We start from the raw sequence: 7,500 nt of genomic DNA, 5'->3' as shown, positions 1-7,500 counted from the left end.
TACTTTTTCGTTGAGTTGAAGACCATTTTTTTTTTTTTTTTTTTTTTTTTTTTTTTTTTTTTTTTTTTTTTTACTCTATTCGTTCTTCTTTGGTCTTGGTTTATTTGATTATTATTAGTTTTCAGGATATTCTGTGTTTCTCATGAGGCGGTGCATTAAGCGACCATTAAGAGTAGAAGACGCTTTTCTGTTTCTTCAGTTTTTTCTTTTTTGAACGATATTTCCCGGAAGCGGTTAGACACATGCGAAGCACACACAAGCCCATAGGTAAACGCAGCTCACGGCACACAATCTCCAGTAGACAAACTACTACACAGACAAATTCAGGGAAGTATAAATGAAGCCTAAAGACATAGATAAAGTCTAATATAAAGACATAGATAAATGTATTGACAAGGGAAGGATAAGAGAACAGAAACTGGCAGCAGACAGAACCATAAGTCAGACGTACAGTCACAGACACACTGAACCCACTACCTGCCAGCACTAAGACAGAGAACGTTACAGACGCTTACACAGTTATAGACATGCAGACAAATTCAAGAAACAGGCACAAATATAAGGTACAGATGAGAAAACGACCTAAAGAAGCAAGCGCAAACGTAAAGACACAGACAAACAAATTCAAGGAAGCAACTACAAACACAAAGGCACAGACAAACAAATTTTAGGAAGGAATCAAAAATACAAAGACACAAACAAATTCAAGGAATCTGCCACATTACAAAGGCACAGACAAACAAATATAAGGACATAATCACATATATGCACAGGCAAAGTCAAGAAAACAGTCACAAATACAAAGACATAGACAAACAAATTCAAGGAAGCAGCCACAAATACAAAGGCACAAACAAATAGTTTTAAAGCACCAACCACAAACACAAAGACAGACAAACTTGTTTAAGAAAGCATCCCTAAACACATGCACAGACAAACAAACAAATAAAAAAACACCAACCACAAAGTCACAGACACAGACAAACGAACTTAAAAGCCCTAGCCACAAACACAACAACCAAATTTAAAAACAGGTACAAACAAACACACACACACACAAACACAGACGTCAAAATACTGTACATGAGCCCTTACCTCTTCACCGGGGACATGTAAGGAAAGACCGAGGTACCCAGGTAGTAGAGACTTGCTGTAGGGCGTGACCCTCTCGGGATCGACCTGTGGGTGAACCGAAGTCACGTTTTAACCCTCAGTTACTTCGGATTGAGGTGTTCCAGCCCTTGTGACTAAGCCTTTTTAAGTCGAAGGGGTATATGCTATCATTAGTGCTGCTGTTAATACTCTTGTCTTTGTTGTTATTTTTGTTGTTGTGGTTGCTGATATTGCTAATTAATATTGTTATTATTATTATTATTATTGTTGGGGTTGTTGATATTAGTATTTCATTATTAAATTTACTATTGTTATTGATATTATCAGTTTGAATTTCTATCATTGATTCTATTATTGTTATTAACATCATTATTAACAACATCAATATCAACGTATCATTATCATCATCATTATTATCATCATTGATATTATTATATTATGATTGGTTTTATTGTTATCATTATCATTGTTATATTTTTCATTACGATTTTGATATTTCATTATAATAACGATTATTATTAGTATATTTTTGTTGTTATTGTTTTATTGTATAATAATAATGATAATGATTAAGATTATGATTATCATGATGATTATTGTTATTATCATTATCATTAGTATTTTCATTATTGTTCTTATTATATTGTGATAAGTGTAGTAAATGTATGAATGAGAATGAATACGAGATGTATTTGGCGCGTTTTAATTAAATCTTCATCAGAAATACATGTAAAATAATCTCTTGCGCTGCGAAGTTATTCATTCTTATTCATACTTTTTTTCTGCGTAATAACTATCATCATTATCATCTTCATTATCATTTTTATTGTTGTTGGAGGTATTGCCTTTTAAACTTATTGTTACAGATCTTACTACTGCAGTTTTGTTGTTCTTGTTATTGTTACTGTTGTTATTATTGTTATTTTAGTTTTGTTGCTCTTGTTATTGTTTTGTTGTTGCTTCTGTCACTAAGGCTGTTATTTTCCTTGCTATTAGTTTTGCGTTATCATCAAAGTAATGATTATTATGGTCATCCTTATCATTATTTTGATTGATCTGAGTATTATGTCAATTTTTGTGGCAATTTTATAGCTGGGCCACATGAAAGTGAGGCCCGGCTGCATGGCTTCGCACATATCATTTAACTTACCTGAGATATTCCCTTAGATAAAAAAAAAAAAAAAAAAAAAAAAAAACATATACCAAACTTTGGCCTGTTATGTATTTATCTCTTCCGCTTCTACTGCACAAACAAGCGAATTACGAACGCTTGACTTAGTTCTGGAGTGTATAAAATATGCACAAAGTTTGTTTATCGCAACCATGGTATTAATACCTGAAGGAAAGAGCGAAACAGGAAACATGCCGAAGGATCAGAGAGGAGCGGATCCAACCAGGAATCTAATTCCAGACAAATTCTAGGAGGAAGAACTAACGAAGAGCAGGTGGAAGAGTGGAACAAAGTGGAGTATTAGAGGAAAAATCATTTACAAGCAGGAGGTTGTTTTATCATCGCGCATGACTGGATATGTTCACAGGAACTGCGGAATACATGAGCATAAGTAATCAGCCAACGTAAAGCATTTGTGTATTAGTAGCAGATTGGGGCATTAAAAAGAATGGGAGGATCATTAAAGGGCAGTAGCAATGGGAGTTAGGATACTGAAAGGTTGGAGTTTATACGGTACAGAGGTGGAATCCTTCACGCGCAGTGTAGCTGAAGACCGTTGCTTACTAGGGCATAAACAGGTGTACTGAGTTCAGACGAAGTAACACCACTGAACAGAAATGTCAGAAGCAGACTACTGCATTAGCAGAGTCGTCTGAGCATTGCATGGATGATGGCACGTACGTTTCCAGATCGTTGGAGCCCGGCAGAAGCGTAAACACAACTATTGTGCACAGACTAGTGCATAAATTAGCAGAGACAGGCGTGTAAATAATCCCACAGTGAAGGGAGTGGCTCATAAACAATCACGAGAGGAAACAGATAGACTTCCGTACAAAATAAACATGCAAGGAGCAGGCTCGTGTATAAACGATAAAGGAAGCGTACCGGCGTACAAATGGCACAGGAAGCAGCCTGGCGTATAAATAAATCCGCAGGGAGCAGGCCGGTGGGGGGGTGGCACGGGCGTAATCGTTAACAGCGGGCGTGGGCTGAGTGGAGCAGTCACTCAGGATCACGGGGCGAGGGAGGCAGCAGGAGTTCTAACGAAGTTTCCTCGCTAACGAACCGGCTCAATTACAGTACGCGAGGCATCAGTTAGATTACTCCGCGTTGCGAGCATAAGGACGCCTCATCGATTATTGTAAATTAACACACGGGCCTCAAGCGAAAAGGTGTGGGCTTCAGCAGTGTGTGTTTATCGGGGATTTACGGCTTTGTCGGTTTCTTTTGGTGGCAGTAGTTCGTAGGTTTATTTTGTCATCGTTAGTCGCCAGGGAGGGGGGGGGGGGGTAAATGTGTGTTTGTGGGTGAGCGTGCTTACGTGTGTCGTTTTTAGAGGGAATGTATGCATTTGTGGATGTTCATACATACATATACACATATATGTATATATATACATATATTTATGTATGTAAAATATGTATATGTACATAAATATATATATATATATATATATATATATATGTAATATTTGTATGTGCATTTACATATATAATATGAAGAGTATAAAAATGTATATATTTATGATATATAAACTCACAAATATATATTATAAGTATGTATATATGTATATATATATGTATATGTATATATATATGTATATATATGTATATATATGTATGTATATGTGTATATATATATATATATATATATATATATATATTACTTACAGTATGCAACATTATGTACTTATGTACCTTACAACAAACTATAAATGGAAAAAACAGACATAAAGAAATTGAGAAATAAAAGGGCAAGCCCAGCCTTCCATTAACACGTTTATCCAAAGTTTGCCGAATTATCGAAATATGTCATTAAACTTTTGAAATCCAAAATCAAGACGCGGAATGATTTAGTTCCATGCGAGAAGTGAGCAGTTTCTAAACCAGCTAGGAAGACGGCGATATTACACAAGAAAGAAACACGAGATTATACCGCATGAAGTGTAGAGTAAATGTATAATTGTGTGAATGTATATGATCACCATTGAAATTTATATATAAAAACCAGGTGCTCCGGAATTAAAATTAGTGTAGAGCTAAACACGAGGGAAAGAATGTCCAATTCTGCCCCTAGACCTGCAGCCTTCGTACCTTGTGGAGTTATTCCAGGTCCAAGGCAACAGACAAGAGCGACCTAGGCAAACGTGTGGTTATGGCAAGTACCTCTCACCTTCACACCCAGCCCCTCACCTCTCCTCTTCTTGCCTCCCTCCTCCCTCCCTCCACTTCCGCACCATATCCCTCCCCGGTCCTTCCTTTTCTTCATCTCCCCCTATTTCCCTTCCCTCCCTTTCCTGCTCCCTCAAAGTACCCCTTCCTTCCTTCCTTCCCCTCTCCTCTTTCCCTTCCCTCTCTCTCCACACGCCTCTCCCCTACCCTTCCTTCTTCTTGCCCTCTACAACTCCATTTCTCTCTCTGTATCTTTAATACCCCTTTCCCTACCCCTCTCTATTTCTCCACCTCGCCCTCCCCTTCTGTCCTCTTCCCCTCCGTACATCTCTCCCTCTCCGCACCACTCCCCTACCCAGCTTCTCTTGCTCCACGCCTCTCCCCTCCCTCCCCTCTCACCTCCCCCACACCACCTCCACCTACATCTCTCAACCACACGCTCCTTTCCTCCAGCCCTCTTTGCTCTACTTCTCTCGCTGCCTTTCTTTCTTGCTTACGCCCTCCCCCTCTGCAATACCATTATAAGGGTTTAATACATGGCGATCCGGAACAAACTAATCACATTAACCGGGGCTTATACTGATTACCAATAGGTTGGAAATGTGTATAAAATGATTTGCGAGTGGAGAAGCCCCATACCTTAAGCTATTATCAGATTCCTTTATCATTTCACCAGCAGTAAAAGTATGGCATATCTTATCATGGAATGCATTACATCCATGATGAACATCGTCATTACTGTCATTATTCCATGGCGCTCCAAAAACGTCGCATATACGTTTTTTTTCACTCGCTGGGAATTTAGTCTCATTAAATTGCAAAGAAAGGTCGGGGTTAGCGAACACTATGGTGCAGTATCGCGAGTTCTGTGTCGCAGTGTGTGATCAAAAGTTTCACAATTAACAATCTAAAGTTAAACAGAAGTTTAATCGCATTTGGTAGATCAATCAGCGCTATCCCCAGCTGATGCAGTTTTGTTTGATGAATATTTTTGATTCGCCTATCAGCACATGTCACTAAAACTCCCACTGCCACCTACCACTACTATTTCCATCAACACTTCTAATATCTGGGGAACATGTATGTCCCCGTGTATATCGTGTCACCATGCAAATGAAGGCACATTTCCAACCTTTATTGAATGCCCGTAATCCTCCCGTGCAGACAGGCGGTAATGTCCGCAGAGTTATTATTGGACAACCAGCCTCTATGCACGTATTTCGACAGCGGTAACACAAGATGGAAAGCAATATTTGATCGGCCTGAATATTAAAGTTTGAAGCATTCGAAAGTTATTGTATAGTGCCCTGTGTGTAGACTCTGGTGCTACATGACGTGTTTGCTGGGCAGCGGGAGTGATTGGAGTCGGTGAGCGCGAACGGAAGTACCGCTGCTTGTATTTGTGAGTTTGATGATTTGTCAACATGTCCACCGGTCGCCTGGCCACTGTGACGCACAGCAGAATACACAGACAAAGTAAAGCGAGGGAGGGGGAGGGAAGGAAAGGTGGAGACAGCACGGAGAGGAAGGGGAAATGTGGTGTGATGGAGGGTGCGCCGGCAGAAATATTAGGGGTGTTATTAGTGAGGACTGTGATGGAATAAGATATCTTAAGACACGTCCGTCGGAGACTTATCTCTGAATCCAAGTGTAAGCCCATATATACATTTTTTTTCATTTATTTATTTATTTATTTTGTTTGCGTGTGTGTGTGTGTGTGTATCTGTATGTGATAAGATTTATTTACTTTTATATCTAGCACAATGTACAATGAGTTTGTGATGTCTCCAAAGCAGAGCATAAGGAAAGTAGGTATTGGTAAAATATCAACACAGAAAAAAATCCTTTTCGAGAAATGGAATTATGGCTTTATGAATAATAGAACAATGGGAAGTGCAAAGTAAAATTCTGGGATCCTAATTTACTTTTACTGTTTTAGCATAGTTGTAGAAAACGTTTACTAAGTACAAAACTAAGCAGTTGATCATATACCAAACTACCAAAAGAATATCTATTTCATCTAGGTATGTGTGTGTTCGTGTGTGTGTGCTTCTTATATTTCTCAAGTGCAACATATGCCTTAGAGCACACTAGATCTCACATACATGAACAATTTATGGTAGGGGAGTAAATATGTTGGCTGCGCTCGGCACTCAACAAGCAATTATGTCAAGCATCTCAGGGCCAAGAGAGTTATGGGGTGGGCTCTAACAACACAAACTCAGCGGGACAAACATATTACGCAAGGTTGGAATGCGTTAAAGTTAGCTTGGAGATGACGTACTTTATTGTCATTCAGGTACCATTTTAAGGTCGGTAGGTGCTCCTGCAGGAAGGGTCGTCTGGTTTGACATCCTATCTTGATGAGTTCTGTTGGTTCGTATATTTCCCGCGCCCCCACCAAAACCGGCGCCTTCAACGGTTCTCCTGCAGGAGGAAAGAAAAGAGTCTTTAAGTCTCTGGGATGGTGCAGGCGACTGTATACTACGACAAGTACACAGAAGAAAATGAAGTCTGTTTTTCGACGGTTGATACCTATGACTCAAGACTAAAATAGACTAAGACATTTTGCTGTAAAATTGGGATCAGTTGTTCTCATACATGTTTTAGAACGAAAGTACGGTGCATTAATGTGTGATGCTGTATGTATTTGCATAATGATACATGAGTTGAAATAAGTCCTTCAAGAAGCAAGTGAATTTGATCATATTTTTTTGTTGACATGTAATTGAAAGCATTTGTGTCAGGTACGAAACAAAAAGAAAATAAGTCTGGCAACATGAAAAAATCACCCAGTACGGATGTTTTAAAACAGTAAATCCTAACTAATACATTATGCAAGAAAAATACTCATTAGCTTCTTTCCATCATTTTGAGAAAAAATAAGATATAAAAGGTTACATGCTATCATGTGGGTCTCTAATAGCGTGCGGAACTTAGGTGTAATTATTTAAATCATCATGCAACAACAATGGCAATTTGCATAAACTCCTTGTCCGTGAGGAAACGACTTTAGATTTTTCCAACTGTAGGTCAACTTCCGGA

The sequence above is a fragment of the Penaeus chinensis genome, chromosome 6 (genome assembly GCF_019202785.1).
Source record: "Penaeus chinensis breed Huanghai No. 1 chromosome 6, ASM1920278v2, whole genome shotgun sequence".
In the NCBI taxonomy this organism is placed as follows: Eukaryota; Metazoa; Arthropoda; class Malacostraca; order Decapoda; family Penaeidae; genus Penaeus; species Penaeus chinensis.
This window is presented reverse-complemented; position numbering follows the sequence as displayed.